Raw genomic sequence first — 21,255 nt, 5'->3', positions numbered from 1 at the left:
TTCAGTCGTGTCTGACTCTTAGCGACCCCATGGACTGCAGCCTACCAGGCTCCTCCGTCCATGGGATTTTCCAGGCAAGAGTACTGGAGTGGGTTGCCATTGCCTTCTCCCTGAGGTTACTATACTATAAACCACTGTCCCAAAGAAGGGGCAGCTCTGACATAGACCAGAGGAGAAAATGCTATGGTACTTTCAGAATTCTTATCCTCTAGGCTCCTGGCCCATGAAGAGCTAGCCACGGGCCTGGTGTCATGGGAATCCCAGTCTTCCAAGCAGAGAAGTCAACTCAGCTTTCAAGAGGCCTATATGATGGCCATAAATGCCCAGTCATATCAGCTAGAAAAGTCACTGTAGGAGGACTACAGTTCAATAGATCCTCAATAAATACTTACTGAATGAAGGAATGAGAGAAAAAAAGATGGAGTTCTTGATAACACAGGCTCATTGTCTATATAAGGCACATATTTGAACCACCAGTTCATGGAACTTGGACCCTCATCCCCAGTGACTTCCTTAATTTGATGACAAGTTTTGCATTAATTAGCTTCTCAACTTAGGCAATATTTGGAAGAAAATGATCTAAAATGCCTGTGGATAATTATGGAATTCCAGATGATTTTAATGTTCTTATTTACACAGCTCCAGACTTCCCTGGTGGTTCAGATGGTAAAGAATTTGCCTGCAATGCAGAAGATGCAGATTTGATTTCTGGGTTGGGAAGATCCCCTAGAGAAGGGAATGCAACCCACTTCAGTAATCTTGCCTGGGAAATCCCACAGACAGAGGAGCCTGGTGAGCTACAGTCCATGGGGTCAGAGAGTCAGACACAACTGAGCGACTGAATACACACACACATAGCTCCCGCTTTCCATTTTTTCTTAAGTAAGCATGTATTATTTTTATTATTGAAAATGTCACTTAGAAGACCAATTCATTGAGCCCTACCATATGGAAATCATCACCAACCCAGCATGATATGCAGATGAGTACATCAACCGGAACTTCTGTCCTTGAGGGGAATACAGGACAGGTACAGAGAGCAGGATTGGCTGTGATAGAGGTTCCCTGTGCTGTGGAGAAACAGAGAAGGGAGAGATGGAAAGTACTGGGGGACAGATGCTGGTGAAAATAAAGGAGAGGAGTTTTGAAGAAGAAATGCTTTACTGTGGAAACAAAGAAAGAGGAAACAAACGTATGTGTGACCTGGTGCAATGGCCACCTGGCTGCCCTCTTGAGTTACAACAGGAAGGGCTCAGTTTAGAGGCTGCAGACTGCCCAATGGCAAGTAGAAGTGAGCCCTGCCAGCTGTGTTCTAGTGCAGAAGAAGGAACCCGGACAGTCAGAGAGATGAAGGGAGTATGACGCCTACCAGCTCCCCTACACAGGAGAAGTCAGGCTGATGGGAAAACCTGACTTACTTGGATGTCCTCATTCAACCTGTGAGAGCAAAGTTGGCCCTCCAGATGAGTGGGCTTCAGCCTAGGAGCACGGTGTGTGAGACATGGCTGAGACACTCACATCTGCCATCTTATTAAAAAAAAATCTTCCTAGCAATCTTATCACTTAAAACTCTATCATTAGTTGCTAATTCCTTTGTGTTAGGCACTGACCTCTGCCATGCTCTTTTTGTAAAGCAATGTTAATCCTTAATGGATGACTTAATAGAACCCAGGCTGTAAATGTGCACTTTGCCAAGGGATTCTACTTCTAGGAATCTGTCCTGCAGAAATGCTCACTCATCTGTACACAGGAAGATATTCACAGCAGCATTATGTGCAGTTAAAAAAAAAATGGTTATCTGCAGAGGAACGCCTAAATTGTAGCATGCCCATACTATGCAGCTGATAAGAATGAGGTAATTCTATAGGTACTGACACAGAATGATACCTGTGAAATGTTAAGTGAAAAAAGCAAATTGCCTCATTAATATAAAAATAATGAATTTGTGTGGGGATTATGTGTCTACATGTACAAAACATATGTAAGAATTTCCTCCCATCATACTGAGGGGTTAAATGGACAGAAAAGTGAGAGGGAACTTTGCTTTTTCCTTTATGCTATCCTAATCTGTTTGCATTTTTTCCAATGAGCACTGATTTCTTTCATAATTAAAAATAATTTCTACTGGTGGCTCAGACAGTGAATCCACCAGCAATACAGGAGACCCAGGTTCAATCCTTGGGTCAGGAAGATTCCCCGGAGAAGGGAATGGCTACCACTTCCATATTCTTGCCTGGAGAATTCCATGGACAGGTAATTCCATTTAGGAGCCTGGTGGGCTACAGTCCATGGGGTTGCAAAGAGTCTGGACAGGACTGAACAACTAATACATACACTACTATGTGTCAAGTACTTTTCTAACAGCTTTATGTATATTCACCAATTTAATTCTATAATAATCCTGTGAGAGGGCACTTTCTTAACCCTTTCTACAGATAAGGACTCAGTCCTTGCCCGGGTCACACAGAGATATATAAAGGTGTTGAGCTTTGAACCCACGCCAGTTGGCTCAGACTTCGTGCTCTTAATCGCTAGATTATAGTGCCTCAAAAAGATGACATAAACAAACAGGTAAATAGCACTGCTTTTAGAGGCAGACACACCTGAATCCCAGTTTCTGCTGGTTAACTGTGTGATTCTTAGCAAGTGTCTTACTTCTGGGTCATTTTCTCCATTTGTAAAATGGAGATGAGATCGTCACATAACTCAGGAGACCACTTTGAGAACTACACAAAATATGTTTAGTGCCAGGCATTTAGCAAGTACTTGACAAACACAGACTATTTCCTCTATTAAGCTTAAATGATCAGCCCTTTACTGTATGTTAATTTAATTGGCTGTTTTCTTGATTGGCTGCCTGGCAGCATCTGGTGCTTTAGAGGTAAGTGGAGAAGGAGGGGTTGGGAACACGCAGGGAGCTGGGCTCAGACCCAGAACTTGAAAAGTGCTGAATTAACACTTCACAGTTTGGCCTACAGCCAGTCCAGTTAAGAAAACAAAATTAACAGTATTTAGGTGAGTTTCAAAATCATTCTAGGGTAAAATGTCATCATTCCATTTTTAGAATAAGGGTATTAAGGTTCAGGAATTTGCCCAAAGTCACCAAGCCAATTAAATAATAGAGCCAGGACTGAAATTTAGCCTTTCTAATTCCACGTCGACCGTCTTTTCACAGATCCCACTGCCTGAATTAGATAGCATCACTGACTCTATGTTCATGAGTTTAAGTAAACTCCAGGAGACAGTGAAGGACAGGGAAACCCGGCATGCTACAGTCCCTGGGGTCAAAACGAGCTGGATCCAACTCAACAACAACAGCAACAACAACCATCTGAGTTGCTGTGGGGACACCCTGTTGGGAAGTGGTGATCACAGTTTCTCAGAAGAAATGTGCTAGAAAAGTGATGAGTCTGGGAGGAACAGTACCACCGGGGGAACGCCCCACCCATTCCAGTGCGGCTGTTGCTGAGGGTGGGAAATGGCCTCCCTACACTTCAGGGATGACAAGTGTGACAAACCCCCTGTGGGTGGGGTCCACACAGCCCAGGGGCAGATTACCCTGCCCCTTTTACTCTGCTGTTTAGGGTCCTTATCTGAACAGCAGTCGTTCTACAAAAGGGACACAAGCCATTGTGGAGGAGGCAGGGGGCTGCAGGCAGGTGGCTGCAGGAAGCCGGCTGAGGGTCCAGAGCACAGTCCAGCCCTGAGCCATCAGGCTCTCAGCTCTGCCTCTCAGTTCAGTCGCTCAGTCGTGTCCGACTCTTTGCGACCCCTTGGACTGCAGCATGCCAGGCCTTCCTGTCCATCACCAACTCCCGGAGTTTACTCAAACACATGTTCATTGAGTCGGTGATGCCATCTCATCCTCTGTCGTCCTCGTCTCCTCTCATCTTCAATCTCTCCCAGCATCAAGGTCTTTTCAAATGAGTCAGTTCTTCCCATCAGGTGGCCAAAGTATTGGAGTTTCAGCTTCAGCATCTGCCTCTAGCTTCATCCTGATCCTTCCCTATTTTCCCAAAGCACCAGAGGTCAGGCAGGAGCCGAGGAGGAACTGTTCTCTCCTCTTGTGAGGCTCCAAGCCCACCACCCATTTTTTAGTCTCAACCAATCCCTGGGAGGTCGGGGTCATTACAAGTCTCCAGAGAGAAGGGAGAGCAAGTGGGGAAGTGGATCAGAAAGAGGAAGAGTTCTCAACCTTTTTTCCAGCTAGACATTAACATTGCATAACTTACTCCCATTTGAATGCCTACGGTGTTTGAGCCCAGGGTATAAGGTGTGATTCCACAACTTTCTCTTTCACTCAAGACACCTTTTGGTTACTAAAATATGGATAAATATTACAGCTGGGGTTTGTGATGCTTTTGTCTCTACTTTTGTGTATGCTGGGAAAACGCCATGATGAAACATTACAATAAAAATTTTAAAAATCCCTTGGATGTGTAAAAGTGTTGTTATGATAAGGACAAGCTTATGTCTATCAGTTTATTTTTTAAATAAATTATTTACAGCCAGTGGTACTGCATTATCAGTAGTGAGGTACCTCTGTACCCCAGAGGCAGAGCAGCTGGGACAGCAAATTGGAAAATTGGCTGAGGTCATACATCTGGTCCTTTTCTTTTCTCTGATTCCCTCCTCATATGAACCCGTCCCTCCCCAACATCCTCTCTCCCTACCCCACTCGGTTGGTGTGGGGCACATCTTAGGTGGTGACCATTTGGAATTCCTTTGATGGTCCTGTTGACAGTATCGAGGTCACCAAATAGAACACAGTCAAGCTCCTTGGAAGAAAAGCTATGACAAGCCTAGACAGTGTATTAAGAAGCAGAGACATTACTTTGCCAACAAAGGTCTGTCTAGTTAAAGCTATGGTTTTTCCAGTAGCCATGTATGGATGCAAGAGTTGGACCATAACGAAGCTTTAATGCCAGTGAATTGATGCTTTTGAACTGTGGTGTTGGAGAAGACTCTCGAGAGTCCCTTGAGCTGCAAGGAGATCCAACCAGCCCATCCTAAAGGAGATCAGTCCTGGGTGTTCATTGGAAGGACTGATGCTAAAGCTGAAACTCCAATACTTTGGCCACATCATGTGAAGAGTTGACTCATTGGAAAAGACTCTGATGCTGGGAAAGATTAAGGGCAGGAGGAAAAGGGGACAACAGAGGATGAGATGGTTGGAAGGCATCACTGACTCAATGGACATGACTTTGAGCAAGCTCCAGGAGATGGTGAAGGACAGGGAAGCCTGGTTTGCTGCAGTCCCTGGGGTTGCAAAGAGTAGGACAGGACTGAACGACTGAACAACAACAGCAAAGTGCCCTGGAATTAGCATAAGAGTCGACATTGAGGAGTAGATCACCACATGTTCTATGGGAGAAAAGAGCCTAAACTGCAATGATAAGCAGGCAGGAATTTGCTGTATGACACAGGGAGCTCAAACTCGGTGCTCTGTGACAACCTAGAAGGGTGGGATAGGGTGGGAGGGAGGTTCAAGATGGAGGAGACATATGTATGCCGATGGCTGACTCATGCTGATGTATGGCAGAAACCAACACAATATTGCAAAGCAATTGTCCTTCAATTAAAAATAAATTTTTAAAAATTTTGATGGTAACAGCTATGTTTCCTAGCACTAGATTAAGTGCTTTACCACATCTCAATCCATCCTTTTAGCAACACAGAGAGGAAAAAGTTAGTAAACCCATTTCACAGGTGAGAATACAGAGGCAGAGAAATTAGCCAAGTTCACATGGCTAAGACGTGGAGGGCCCTTGACTGGACTCTCTGACTTCACTGCCTACATCACCTCCCATCATGAGTTTGGGTTGAATGGCTTGAGAATGCTGGGGGATAGAGGTGTGACACTTGAAAGAAGCAAGCTCTCTGGGATGGGGTAAGACTTGAACACATTGCCCAGCACTTGGTAGGAGGTACCCAGTAGATATTTGTGAACTGGATTCTCAACGGACTTTCAGACACAGGATGCGGGTGGGTGGGAGTCTTCAGTGAGTTGGGGTCCACAGTCTGGGCCTCCATGCACTCTTGAATATACCATGGCAGGAAACCACATAGACGGGTCACAGGTGTATGGCGAGTCTTTGAGCATTTCCTGCCCTGAGTGGTCAGGGAGCAGCAGCCTCACCATTCCTGGGAGCTTGTCAGAAATCCTGATCTCGGCTCCACTCCGGACCTACAGGCTCAGAACCCGTGCACTAACCAGCCTCCCAGATGACACGTGCAAAGGCCTGGCTCAGCAACCTCCCACAGCAGAGGTGTCAGCTGTCATCCTGGGCATCCCTGGGCAACTGGGGACAATTCCTTTTCCCTGTTTGAGGCTGAGGCAGGCTAAGACCATGTGCAGCCTAATCTCCTCCCGCTGGAAAGACCCGTCTGAATGGGAGTGGGACATCTCAGTTGTCAGCATTTCCAGGAAGTTCAAGCCCCCGTGTACCCTCCATGTGACCCTGTCTGTCTCAGGGCTCATGAACTTGGAGGGTGTGACAGGCGCACTTCCTCACAGTGTGACCAGGCAGTGACAAATGCACCACATGGAAGGAAATTAGTGAATAATCCTTGCATACTCTGCACTGAGTCATGTTGGCCTTCCTTGGGGATGTGCTCCAGCTGATTAGACTTACGGCTTCTGTTTTTTTGTTCAGAGTATACTGCTAACGAACACCTTAGAGAGTGTCCCACAGAACATAAGTATTGGGGACAGCAGATCAGGTGGTTCCCGACCTGGAGGTAATTTATAAAGAAATAATAATATACTGTTACCATCTTTGGTCACAAAGAGAAAATAAAGGACAAGTAAAATGCTTCTGTCAACACAGACTATACAGTAATGATTTGACAATTACTAGGGACAGAAACCGAAGAAGGCAATGGCACCCCACTCCAGTACTCTTGCCTGGAAAATCCCATGGAGGGAGGAGCCTGGTGGGCTGCAGTCCATGGGGTCGCTAAGAGTCAGACACAACTGAGCGACTTCACTTTCACTTTTCACTTTCATGCATTGGAGAAGGAAATGGCAACGCACTCCAGTGTTCTTGCCTGTAGAATCCCAGGGACGGGGGAGCCTGGTGGGCTGCCATCTATGGGGTCGTACAGAGTTGGACACAACTGAAGCGACTTAGCAGCAGCAGCAGGGACAGAAACTACTCAACAGGAACTCCAGGGACCCTCCCCCGACCCACCCCCCTGCAAGCTCCCTTGCCTCTCCCACACTGCCCTCTCCCATTTGCTCTGGGCTCAGTGTAGAGTGTCATCTATAGTGACTGATGGTGGCCAGCCCTGCCCACTGCTTGAGTTCCTACAACTGGCATCTCTGTGTGGTTTGCCCATTCGATCCTCATGGCAGTGCCCTGAGTTAGTATTATGACCCTACTTTACAGATGAGGAAATTGAGGTTAAGTTGCCCACAGTCACATGTCCAGAAAGTATTAGAGGAATATAGATTTGACAGGGTTCTAAAGTTCAAGTCTCTCCTTCCACTACTGGCTACTTCAAGCTCACCTGGCTCCCTGGGGAGTTTCAGGGTCGGGCTATGCAAAGAATGGAGGAGAGGGTGGTACCACACCAGTGGCTGTCGATTCCACTTACGGTCCCAGACTCCAGCTGCCCTGCACAAAGAGGAGAAAAGGGGACCCTCCCCAGTTCTCAGAGAATTAGCTAAGCCCATGAAGTTTGGGGGATGGTGTAAACCCCTTTTTAGAATGGACTGTTTACTGATTCTGTTTGGAAACAGAGATGAGGTAACTTAATAGAGCACTTTTGCTTTGAAACCCAGATGACAAGTACTGACCATCTGCTCTCGGGACCTGAGAGCCAGACAATAAGGGCATAGAAAGATGGACAGGACGGCCAGTCAAAGGAAGCAAGGCCAATGAGTTGATTCAAGTTTCAACCACCCTATTTACATCTGAGACAACTCTTCAGAGGAGAGATGATCCAAACCCAGACCCACACATGTTTCAGAGCACACTGTTCTGTCTCCCCACCAGGATACCAGAAACTGAGTCTGCTATACTTCTTTCAAGGTAGAGCTCCCCAGGTAGATCCTTGCTCAGCATCCCAAATGTGAGCCCTCCTGACATGAATCCTCTCCTTCACCTCTCTCCAGGGCTCTCCTCTTGCCTGGCCCATCTCTCCCTGCTCCCTTCCCAGGGTGTCTTCCAAACCTCTCCTCCATCCAATCTTCTCTAAACTCCTCTTTCCTGCCCTGATATCAGTGTTCTCAAACTTGCCTGATCATCATAAGAATCACCTGGGAAATTTGACCATGCAGATTCCCAGCTCCTTCCCCTAGAGATCTGGATTAGAAAGATCCAGGTGGAGACCAGGAGACCCCATGTTTAACAAAATCTCATGTGTCCTTTTGATCAGGCACGTTTGGGAAACCTTGACTGTCCTCCCCCTGTTTATGCTAGAGCTGGCTACAGTCCTCAAAACCGCCCACTCCTGTCCTGTGATAACACCTCTGAGGCCCAAAGGACACGACCTCTCAGCCCCAGCAACCTGCACCTGTGCTTCATTTCCTCTGCCATCTACCATCTTGTTTCTCTCCTTCCTTTCACCAAAGGCTCTGCAGTTGTCTCTGCCCCAGGCCTTCCAGTGAAATTGCTCTCCCTGAGGCTGACAATGATTTACAACGTACATGATCCAGTGGACACGATTCAGACATTGTGTAATTGAACTTTTTGCTAAGCAGACATTCATGACTACTCCATTTTTCATGAATCTTTCTACTCCCTTGACCTCTGAGACACCATTTTCCCCTGATTCTCTTCCCACATCTTCCGCAGTTCCCAGTCAGTCTTCTTTGCTGGTCCTCTTTCTCCAGCCACCTTGAAAGTGGATGTGGCCAGGTCCCGAGCTCAGCCTACTCTTTCTGGTCATCACGTGCACTTTCATAGTCTTAATGCAACCTGCTTCTTGTGCCTGTGAAGTGCTGATTATGGCATGGACAGTTCAAAATTCAGTTCAATATAGCACTTCCCAAACCTAACTAACCAAAAAGCCGGGGCCTCCTCCTTTTGTATTTTCATGTGTCAGGATGATACTTCCATTCATCTGGTTGCCCAAGCTAGAACCCTGGAAGACATCCTGGTATTCATTTCTCTCCATCCGCACACCCCCACAATACACAGCCAACCACTCACCGAGTTCTGAGGATTTCATGCCTAACTAGTCCTCAGATTCATGCCCTCCTCTCCTTCTCCCCATCATGTCTCCAGTCAAGGTCCTCACTCTCTCTCACCTGGGCATCATCTCCCAGCTGGTCTCTCTCCTTCTCATCCTGCCCTCTTCCAGTCAGTCTTCCACTCAGTCATCTGAGTGACATATCTAAAATACAGCCTCATCCCATCTCTCCATCACGTAAAGCCCCTCAGGAGCTTCTCGTCACCCACAAGTTGAAGTCCAAACTATCCAGGATGGCTCTCCTGAACTCATCAGTTTATTCCATGCCTCCATGTCAATGCTCACAATTTCGTCCTTCCTTTATCTAACCAGCTTTCACCCCACCCTCTGCCCTCAGCCCAGGCATCATCAAAGTTTTTGGTTCTGTTTGGCAGGGTTAGTGATCCTTGAAAGTATTCCTCTAACACTCTATGCTTACCAGATTACATTGGCAAACTCAACTGCTAACTGTGGAAAGAAAGTTTGAGGATAGTTTTACAGGTTTACAACCTCCCTCCAGCCCTAGTTGTTACCATAGTAACTGAGAGCTGGCTCTTCCTTGCACCTGTGAATGTGTCTGAAGCCAACCTTCTCCTCCCACTGCCTCTCAGAGTGAAGCAGGAGGACCACCCAGGAGTCAGCCCACCTTTATCCCTGCTCCTTAAAGAGAGTGGCCTCTCCTGGCTATTGGCACAGTTTCCAGAAACTTGGCTTTGAACCATTCATGGCTAACAGGTGGTCCAGATATTCTGGCAGGGACCATGAGTATAAAGTAGAGGAAGATGGAATCATAAAACACCATGTTTTCAGAGCACCTTAAACCCTAAGGGCCAGGTCACTGGTGAGGGAATACTGTGATTATGTATGCTGGGAGTATCCTGCCAACATACCTGCCCTCCTCAGGAATCCTGAGATGTCAGAGTAAGCCTTTAGGAGGTCTATTTACAAGCCAATCTGCTGGCCCTCTGGGAAGAAAAGTGAAGCGGCTGGACCAATGCTGGAATTCTCAGAGCTCCAGAGTGTACTCCCTTGAACACAGTGGAAGCGGATGCTGACTTCAACTTCTGCAGAAGCTCCTTGAATAAGCAGGGGATTCACACTGTTATGGGATATGGGGTATATAATACTGCTGGGCCTTGAGTGCCGAATAATGTCAGAGAGAAGAGTGTTGAATTGGAGTCTGTGGAGCCCTTCAAGTGTCCTCTGGCCTGGCCCTAGTCAGGGGTCACAGCTCCTTCCACAGAGGAGGCTGGAAAAGCTGACAGTGCCAGTCTCTCTTTTGCAGCCTGTCAAAAGCCAGCCATGCTAAGGGGAGGGTTACAGCAGAGTCAGGAGCAATGAGTTCAGAGGAGGCAACAGAAGCAGCATGGCCAATCCAGATCATTAAAGCAGAGCATGGAAAATAGGGCTGCCATGTGCAGTTGTGCAGGCTGTTCACAAGGTTGCTCAGATGAAGCCGTAAATGAGGCCTGAAATCCAGCCTGTGCACCCACTTGCCAAGTTGTGTGTCCTGGTATAGAATGACATTTTCTTAGACAAGGAGGTCCTTGTTTTTAGCTTGCAAAAACGGTTTGTTTGGGATTGCAGCAGCCCTAATGGAGAAGACATTGATAACAGTAGTGAAACAGCTTAGGTGATGGCCAGAATAACTCAGGACCTGGCAGAAATGATAAGAGTTTGGTATATTCATGACTGTGGCCCTAGCCACCGAAACTCTAATGTTCCATTCCTGAGCAGGCTGGAGAACACCTGGTAAAGAGAGGTTTGGGGAGCCCAAGGGACCCTCCTAGTGGGGAGCTCAGAATTTCAGCCCACTGAGATATTGCCCAGCCTCATGGTTGTGTCCTTCTCCTTGTCACCCCCTCCCCATCACCCCACTCCTTCCTACCCATCTCCAGTCATCCAAGGCCCCCATGGCCAGGGGAAAGATCAGCATATTCAGACTGTGGCCCCCGCCACCTAAACCCTAATGCCCCATTCCTGAGCAGGCTGGAGGACACCTGGTAAAGATAGGCAGTCTCCTGAACTCCACCTGTGACCACTTCTTTCTGCTGTTAGTGGAGCCCTCGACTGGAGACAAGGCCACCAGCTTGTGACTGAACGCCAAAAGTGAGAAGGGGTTGCTGAGTTTCCCACTTTGTTCCTCTCTTGTTTACAGCTTTACCTTAACAGCATCTACTTTTGGTTCTCACTCCATGGGTGGTAACCTGCCAGGGGAACTTACAGGATTACAGCCTCATTCTGAAAGCTAACAGCACACAACGTAAGAGAGCCTGGGGGTTGCCTCCTGCCTTTTCGTCTTGGGACAGAAGGAGACATGCAAGTTAAGGAGCCTCTTGGGCACAGATGTGGAGAGGAGGCTAGAGTAGGGGAATTAGTTTTTCTGCACCTCTAGCTTTTTGATGCTGTGCATACATGGTCATATTTAATTCTCCAACAACCCTATAAAATAAATATCATCTCCATTTATAGATGAAGAAACTTTGCTTCAGACAGAAGAAATCACCCTGGCCAGCTAGGAGTCTCTAGGGATCCAATCTGAATTTCCTGGTCTGTCTGACTCTGACACGTGGGTTTTTTTTTTTTTTCACCCATAGTATGTCACCTGCAAAGATCCTCCCTTGAGGAGAGAGAAATTCAAAATAGGGAAAAGGAACTGAAATAAGCTTGAGGAGTTTTGCTTTAGCAACTAAAGCATATCCCCCTAGGATTTCCTTCCCATTCATAATTTCAGAACATTCTCAGGGGACATTTCATTTCTTGCTTCTTCCCCATGACAAGGATTTTTACATAGGTAAAATCATTGCATTAAAGCCATACCTTGTGAGGGGGAGGAATGGATAGAATTCTTGAGTTAATTACATGTGAGCCAACAAGGAAGAAATTTCTTTACCTCCAGCTAGCTTCTCAACCCACTGCTCAGTCAAAACATCATTTCTTAGGGAACAATTGCCAAAACCCACAGTTGAGTTAATGAAATGTGAGAGCAGGAAGGGGCTGTAAAGAGTAATAGCCATGTTTACTGAGAGCTTATTATGTAACAGCCAAGCACTGTTCCAGGGACATTACGTAGAGACCCATTTAATCCTCAGAGTACAAACAAGGAAACCGAGACCCAGAGAGGTGTCAGCGCTTGCCCAAAGTCTCCCAGCTCTTACGATGAGGCTTTGGAATCAAACGCACACAGCCTGGTTCCTACAGGCTGCCCTACCTCCAAAGACTGTTTCTTCTCGCTGCCCTCAACCTCATTTCAGGGGTGAAGAAACAAGCCCAAGTGCAGAGCCAGGCAAGATGCTGGATCTTCTGAGGGAGAACCAGGGCTCATGCCACCAACCAGGGGCTCTGAGCACCCAGGACTTCAGCTGTATGCTAACTGCACTTCACTCAGCTCAGATTTAGATCCCACATAGTGCTCCGAACCATAAAATTCTTAAATGTCTATTATCTGTCCAACATCTGTACTGCACTTGAGCATCCCTGATGGGCTCACGGAAAGCTAAATATTGCTCCCCTCTCCCCTGCTCAGCAGCCGGATACAAACAGAAGCCAGGAGGGATGGTGGCACTTCCCACATCCAGTGGGGCTAGGCAACGACTCAAAGAGTCTCCTGCAAGGCCAGCAAATATTTTGATAATCTTTCCCCTACAGGATCCTCCTGTGGAGAACAAATGGACACAGTCGGGAGCAATCTTCTCAGCAGATTCCACAGGAAGTTACGTCGGTGGAGGGGATTTTGATGCTCAGGACTTTTGGGAAGGGAAGCAGCCTCGGAGGCGAGGGTGTGGGGGTCTGGTGGTGGACAGCAATCAGGGGGAGGCAGACAGAGTGGTGGGTACTAGTGCAGCCTTCAGAGTCAGTTTCAGACTTGGGCTTGAGGACAGGTCCTGCCACTAGAGGTTGTGTGACCTCACAGATTGCTATGCCCTTCTCTGGTCCACAGCATCCCTGTGTAAAATGGAGATGCCAAGAGCACTCACATCCTAGACAGGCCCTTGAGAATTAGACACAATAACGGGGAAGAGTCAAGCACGGGGCCTGGCCCTTGCAGGTGCTGAAGAACCATAAAAATAACTGGCCTCGTGGGATCCTTCACATTCTTTGAAAGAAGCTCATAGGATGTGTTGTCCACGGTCACTAGGGCCCTTTACGGAGCTTCCCTTAGGGGGCCTGACCCAAAATATGCCTTTCAGAGCAGAGGAAGATCCCTGAGTGACAGGCTACCCCTTGGCCACAAGTTCCCACCACTGGAATAAAAGAAACTCGAAGGCCCATCCCTGATGGCCACTATCTCCCACATATGTGTCTGGTCAGGTAGGCAATAGGAAAGCCCCACAGATTCCATGCATGAGACACGTCTTCACAAAAAGATTTTTTAAAATGAACAGTTATAAGAAACAACATAATATAAAGCCATTCACAAAAATGATGCGGTACAGACTGGGCAGCACAGGGCAGAATGTGGTTGGGCAGGACCATGGTGGGGGTGAGGGGGTGGGGTGGGGGGTGGGTACCTATTTGACATTAGTGACCTGTTTTGCTCCACTCATGCCCATGTTCTGGGCCAGCCCCAGGGCTTCTTTCCAAAGATGCATTTGCCTCTCTTTTCTGTGTCTACTGGCCCTGCAGGACAGGGACACAGAGGGCTGCCCTGGAGGCCAACATTCTCCTGGTGACTCACCAAGCAGGTAGTGGGTGTCTGAGGCAAAAGAACCACTTCCTGTGTTGCTGAGCCACTAGTCATCTAACTGATATCTGCCCCATCGCCGTCTTCTCCTCTGAGAGCAGCCGAGTCACTGGCAGGGGCAGGGTGGGACCTGACCCAGGAAAGGGGCTGGGTGAAGATCCCAGAAAAGGCACGAACCTGTGGTTTGGGGTGGGGCGAGCAGTGGACACACCACTTTATCCACAAAAGGAGCCTCACCTTCCTAAAGGTATCGACCCATCCACCTGAATCCGGGGAGAAACACTGTCATGGTGGAGAGTCTTAGGGCCAAAACACATGCCTTGTGCATATCCCACCCCCACGCACATCCACGCCCACACAACACACACAGCCTTGTGCACATCCCATCCCCACGCACATCCACGCCCACATACCCATGTCACTGTGACAGATGCCTTCCTGAAGCTGAACCCAGGCTAATGCTTCCTTCACACTGTCCAAGCATCCTGTTTGATGGTATAGGAGGCAAGTAGGAAAGTATGAGTCTAGATAGAGTGGTGTATGCAGGAAGGTTGAGGGATGGGACAGATTTTATGTAGGGAGGGAGAATGTTGCAAGAAATCCAAGCACATGGGCCAGAAAGTCTTGAAAAACAACTGCAGTTTAACGGTCTCCCTTTTGTGCTGTCAACTTATCAGCTCAGGCCTGAGGGCAGGGGAGGGCATGGCCAGCTTCTTAAAGCCAGCTGACCTGGTTCTCGGACCCAGCACCTGGTTTTGAGCAATGAAAGTAGCCCCTGTGGCCACCAGGCCCTCCAGAAGCCCATGGAGTTTCCAGGTTCAGGCCCAGATCCTGCCTGATGGAGCAATGACGTGCCCTGTCCATGATTTGACTCTGCAGCTTCAGCTGTAGTGTTCCCTTGGAGGCAGCCATGGGCCACGATGCTTCATCAAGACGGAAGTCAGATCACAGCCTGGGCCCTCTCTGGAAACCTCACACCAGCCAGTGGCATGGAACTGGGCTGGTTCCAGCCCTACCAGAAGCCCTGGGCATCATATTTCAGCACTTCTGCTCTAGCTACTCCCACAGGAAGGAGAGGGTCTGCTCCCGTCTTGTTTCTAATTTCAAGAATACTGCAGTCCCCTTGGGAATCCTCACCTTTTCATTAGAGTCACAGTGGCAGCTACCCATGCACTTCAGAGGCTTTAGGGCTGATTGCCATCAAGCCCAGAGCCTTGGTCTCTGCGAAGCAAACAGGCCCAGGGCTCCAAGAAGCATCCTGCTCTCTGTGGTCCAGGGCTGGCCGCTGAGGCCGGCGCCAGACTGAAGAACTCACAGGTGTGCCTGCCATAGCAGCTTAGAAGTGATGAAGAAGTGGAATTTTGGTCAGGTCAAGCCGTCTTCTACTTACTAGAGGCAGGGAAGGTTACACATGCAATCTTGTGGTGAGGGATCTTATTTAGAGAGATAAAGAATACATTCATAAAATAAGAAAACTACTTTTAAAAATTATTCATTTTTTAAAGGTCAGTTTTGCATGTGTGTATATGAGTGCACATGCTGGGGACTTTTTAAAAAGGTGAACACCTACACACACTTTCCTATTATATGTACATATAATGATAATACATACTACATTTATATAATGCATTATGGTTTACAAAGTACTTTTATATGTGCATTCATTCATTCATTCAACAAAACTTCATGAGCCCCAACAAAGAACCAGACACTTTTCCTTGGCATGTAGCGACATAGCAGTAACAAGGCAAGACCCCCACTTTCACTGAGTGCACGCTCTAGTTGGGGAATCAGACCATAAACAGCAGGCAAGGGACCAGCAAGGTAATTTCAGGGAGCGATGAATGCTCAGAAGGTCATGAAGTTAGGTAAGGCCAGCACTATACTGTCCAGTATGGCAGCCATTAATTACATGTGGTTATTTACATTTAAGTCCAAACTGATTAGAATGAAATTAAATTAAATATTCAGTTCTCCAGTTCACACTAGCCACATTTCAAGTCCTGGAGAGCCACATGAGGATAGCAGCTAGTGGTACAGATACAGAACATTTCCATCATTGCAGTTATGCCCACTGCTGCTAAGTCACTTCAGTCACGTCCAACTCTGTGCAACCCCATAGACGGCAGCCCACCAGGCTCCCCCGTCCCTGGGATTCTCCAGGCAAGAACACTGGAGTGGGTTGCCATTTCATTTTCCAATGCATGAACGTGAAAAGTGAAAGTGAAGTCGCTCAGTCATGTCCAACCCTCAGCGACCCCATGGACTGCAGCCTTCCAGGCTCCTCCATTCATGGGATTTTGCAGGCAAGAGTAGTGCAGTGGTGTGCCATTGCCTTCTCCAGGAATGCCCACAGGACAGCGATAAACTTGAGTGACTGGGCTGATTTCGTCTGGGTGGTCAGGGAAGCCCTCTCTGAGGAGGTACCTTGAGTTGAAACCCCCAAATGAGAACTAATAGCCCACAGACCTGGGTGGGGGTGGAGCAGTGGGCAGAGAGTTCCAGGCAAAGGTCCAAACGTTGGAGTGAGTTTGGCAAATTCAAGGAACAGAAAGGAGGTGGGTGGGACGGAGTGTAATGGGCTGGAGGGTGGGAAGAATGGAGAATAGTGAGGTCAAAAGTAATAATACAAACAGCTGGTGGCCACTGAGTGTGTGCCAGGCATCCATGAGGTTGGTTCTATTAGCCTCCTTTCACAGATGATAACACAGACACAGAGAAGTAGACACATTAGCAAAAGTCACACAACTTCTGAGGGGCTGGGGCTGGGATTTGCACTGGGCAGCATGGCCGTGGGGCGCTCAGCCTCTCCACAGAGACTTGGGCTGGTTAGGAACTCCCTGAGAGGGGTTGGGACCCTACCTGGGGGTCATGGGAAGTCATCACAAGTTCTTAGGCAGGACAGTGACTTGATTTATTGCTTCTTTGAGCACTTGGTCTGCTCATAGCAAAGAGAATAGACTGCAGAGGGGTTTACTGCATCAATCCAGAGATACCGTCACTGTGTCTCCAACTAGGATGGCAGCAATTCTTTGTATCTTTTAAAGCCTAGTGAACACTGCACTTATTTTTTTGGGAGGGTGTTTATCTTCAAGGACTTGGTCATAAAAAATAATGCTTCATTTCAAAAAACCCAGAACACATTAGACACACCCCAATAATCATTTAGCAGTAGGAGAGCCAGTTTTTGCAAGTCTTCCCTAATTCCACTTAAAGATTCTTTCCTGTATTCTTTAGATTGTTGTCAATTAAGCCAACCATCTTCCTAAACAGGGAAGTTGGTCCTGGCTCCACCAGGGTTGCTGCTACAGATAGGAGAAGAAGGTGGAGTCTTGCCTTGGGTGGGAACTCAAGGTGTGGGGTTCGTGTGTGACAGATGACCTTATAAAGTCTTTACTGTATTTGTTACAATATTGCTTCTGTTTTATGTTTTGATTTTTTGGCCCCCCACGGCATGTGGATCTTAGATCCTCAACCAGGGATAGAACCCACACCCCCTGCATTAGAAGGTGAAGTCTTAACCATTGGACTATCAGGAAAACCCCCTATTGCTTCCTCTTTCTCTTCTCAGAAGAGATGGGATTAAGGGGAGCATGAGGGGTCAACTTGTATTTCCCTTCCAGCCACAGTTGCCTTCTGAGGTCCAGAGTGTGGTGGCCCATTTGGGGCACAGTTGAGGTCTAGGTCACAGCCCTGTGATTCCCCATACCTAAGACCCTTTCTCCTGTGTCAGTTTGGCTAAGTTCTCAGCAGCTCCCCTTCTTTATCCCTAAAATGAAGATCAGTTCAGTTACTCAGTTATGTCTGACTCTTTGCGACCCCATGAATTGCAGCACGCCAGTCCTCCCTGTCCAACACCAACTCCTGGAGTTCACTCAAACTCACATCCATCAAGTCAGTGACGCCATCCAGCCATCTCATCCTCTGTCGTCCCCTTCTCCTCCTGCCCCAATCCCTCCCAGCATCAGAGTCTTTTCCAATGAGTCAACTCTTCGCATGAGGTGGCCAAAGTACTGGAGTTTCAGCTTTAGCATCATTCCTTCCAAAGAACACCCAGGACTGGTCTCCTTTAGATTGGACTGGTTGGATCTCCTTGCAGTCCAAGGGACTCTTAAGAGTCTTCTCCAACACCACAGTTCAAAAGCATCAGTTCTTCATTATTGCTAAATATTGTTCTATCTCACAGTGCTGTTGTAGAATGAAACAAGTAGAATTAAAGAAGTAAAACAGAACAACTATCCTTGCTGGCTATGACATCAGATGATCATCACTGGCAAGGAGAGGATAGGAGAAAATGTGGCCAAAGCCCAAAGCCCAGTCTCAAGGTGATGATGACTAAGGATCCAGAATCACCCAGGAAACAACCGCCCCGGAGCCTCTGTGGGTGAGTCAGGAGATTCTCCTACACTCCAGACGCTGCCCCAGAGGCTGCTTCCTAGGCTGGACTGACACCTCCCCGTAGCCCAGGCCACAGTTCTGCTGGCTCAGCGCTGCCAGTGCTCTGGGGCAGAGTGGCAGCCACTGGGCTCCTTCCTACCTTGCCTGTGCCCTTCTCCCTGGCTGGGTTTGGTCAGGAGCAGCTGCTCCTTAGCCTTCTCGGTCTGGTGCGGGGACGGTCACATGGCGCAGGCGAGGCCAGGCCGCTTGCTTTGTTCTGCCGGAGGATGACTGCCGCAGGTAGCAAGCTGGGGGGACCCGGGTCTGCGGTCTCTCCTGAGGGCACCTCTCCAGGCTGCTGGGCTCGCACGGCTCATGCCACCCCAATGCCTCTTTGCATGTGGTCTCAACAGCTGATATCATTCTAAGTAACAGTGACTCACAGGACAGCAGTTCCTTTTTTTTTTTTTTTCCAGAACCACTTTATATAGATTGAGCCTTTCTGCCAGGTAAAGAAGGTCTTGACCTTTCAGTAGAGGTAGAGGGAGGCCAGTAAAATGTGATTAGCAGCTAAACCGAGTTTGAAACTGGCTCCACCACTTACTTTGGGACAAATTACTTAATCTCAGGTTCTTCATCTGTAAAATGGGGATAGGCTGTGACTGACACATAGTAAGTACTTAAATAGGTGTTTAAAAAGTAAATTTCAATAACAGGGGATTGATTATATAAAGTCAATATAATGGAATACCACACAGTATTCTAAATCTCTATTATAAAAGAACTGTGAACTATATTCATGATCTATTACTAAGTGAAATGACAGACACTAAAAAAACCGCAGTATACCATTATTATTGAGAAGAAAATAAATCTATATATAGTGAAAAATATAGTGAATATACATATACTAAAAGGGTGCTTTTCTGTCTTAAAATATGAGTGTTCTGTGTGTTATTTTAGTAATAAAAGTAATTCGAAAACAAACTATTCAGTAGTTACAACAACACTTATTCAAACATAGTAGATGTACATAATCCAGAATAAGTGATCATGCTTTAAAATGATGATCATGGTACTGATTCTGATAGTTCCCTAGCCCAGATCATTCAAAGTTGAGGCTGAGACATGACCACCACCACATGCTTTAATGATTAGCAAAGTGTTACCATCAAAAAGGAAAAAATAATAACATCTCACACTTATCCATGTCTATAAATACTATTTTCCTTCTGGGAATAGCAATAATAAAAACTGACCGTACCAACACAGCCAGATTTAAATCTTACCTACACAACAGGTGACCAACTCACATAAATAACATAAACAAAGAAGGAAATTGCAGTATGTAGACACAGTGAATCAAGCATGCTTTGCAAGGTGGCTCGAGAAGGGAGAACTGCATGAGTAGACAGGATGGGGTGGGGTGGGGTGGGGGAGCATTCCTCCAGCCATTGAGTCAGAGGTTTCAAGAAGGAAACGGAACTTCGGGGCCTGCTAAAATAAAGGAAGCAGATAAGCATCTCTTTTTACTGCTCACTTGTGTAGAACTTGCATGGAGAAAAGAATAAGAACTACTCCCTGAACCGTGACCTTCAGCAATGAGCTGCCTTCTCGGCTCTGTCCCCAAGCCACTTCTCATCCTGCTCCAGGGGCTTTCAAAACAATGAAAATCCCCAGACAAGCTGGATTTGGGCTCTGACGGATGGGACTAATGCGAAAGTGAACCCTCTGTGTGTCAAAGGACAGGCAGCAGGATGACTCCAAAGACCATCTTAACGTCACTTCCAAGACCTGGCTGTATCCAGTCCCCCAGGAACACTTGCAGTTTCACACGTTCCCTGCCCGAGCCCAACCAACACTGGGTCCTGGGCAAGCTGTCATGATGTCTTTCATTTCCACATTTCTAGCTCATAAATTTTCTTACCTAGCATCTGATTACTCTCAGGAGGTGTAAAGAACTGTGAAAAATGCAAAATGCTAGTTTCTGAAATCATGCTGGCTAAATGAAACTTCTGACAGACAGAAACCTGTTTCAAGACTCACACAGACTTAGAGAATGAACTTATGGTTGCCAGGAGGAAGGATGGGGCAAGGGGAGGGATAGTTAGGGAGTTTGGAACGGACATGTACCCCTGCTATATTTAAAATGGATAACCAACAAGGACTTACACTATGGCACATGGAACTCTACTCATTGTTATGTGGCAGCCTGGATGGAAGGGGCATTTAGGAGAGAATGGATACACGTGTATGTATCGATGAGTCCCTTTGCTATTCACCTGAAATTATCACAACATTTTTAATCAACTATGTGTGCCTGCTAAGTCACTTCAGTTGTGTCTGACTCTTTGTAACCCTTGGACTGTTACCCTCCAGGCTCCTCTGTTCACGGGATTCTCCAGGCGAGAATACTGGAGTGCATCGCCATGCCCTCCTCCAGGAAATCTTCCTGACTCAGGGATCGAACTTGAGTCTCTTACATCTCCTGCATTGGCAGGAGGGTTCTTTACCACCAGCCATCTGGGAAGCCTGTTAATTGACTATACCCCAATACAAAATAAAAAGTTTATCTTTTTTAAAAAAGAAACTTGTTTCAGTTCCCTCTTCTATCTGTGCAATGTCACCACCATAAAGTCCCTTGGGTAACTTACTTTATTCACAGACCATGTTGAAACCCACATGAGAAAGATCATTGCAGTAATCCTTTAAACACCTGAACTAGCTGGAATTACTTCTTTCCAAGAAAACATGGGGTCCTGGGACTGTACTGGCTCCTCCCAGGGCTGTGCCCAGAGCACAGGCAGGAGAGACTGGCAGGCTGTTCTATTTTTCAGTGAGAGCTGGCAGTGATTACAACACCCAAATAGATGCTCTCTGTTGATGTTTGTGGAGGATCAGCTTTTAAGCTTATTAAAACAGGGGTCAGGAGAACTGATTGCACATTTGGAGAAGGAAAGGAAAAGAATCACTAGGAGGAGAGAGACAATCACCTGAGAAAAAGTCCTCCTTGTGTT

General features: G+C 47.2%; 1 protein-coding gene across 2 annotated transcripts in view; it reads right to left on the bottom strand.

Moving 5' to 3' along the window:
* The window catches only part of BCAR3 (BCAR3 adaptor protein, NSP family member), a 221,552-nt gene that overhangs the window by 135,047 nt on the left and 65,250 nt on the right, over positions 1–21,255 (bottom strand). The window contains exon 1 of one of the 2 annotated variants that reach the window (XM_070367658.1): positions 18,399–18,518. The exons of the other annotated variant lie outside the window; for it this stretch is intronic. The gene's annotated coding sequence lies outside the window, so the exon portion shown is untranslated. Of the gene's footprint in view, positions 1–18,398; positions 18,519–21,255 lie in introns of those variants that run through there. 2 annotated transcript variants of the gene reach the window in all.

Source organism: Bos mutus, chromosome 3 (genome assembly GCF_027580195.1).
Source record: "Bos mutus isolate GX-2022 chromosome 3, NWIPB_WYAK_1.1, whole genome shotgun sequence".
In the NCBI taxonomy this organism is placed as follows: Eukaryota; Metazoa; Chordata; class Mammalia; order Artiodactyla; family Bovidae; genus Bos; species Bos mutus.
Note: the sequence above shows the minus strand (reverse complement) of the source record. Positions and strands in the feature narration are given on the sequence as shown.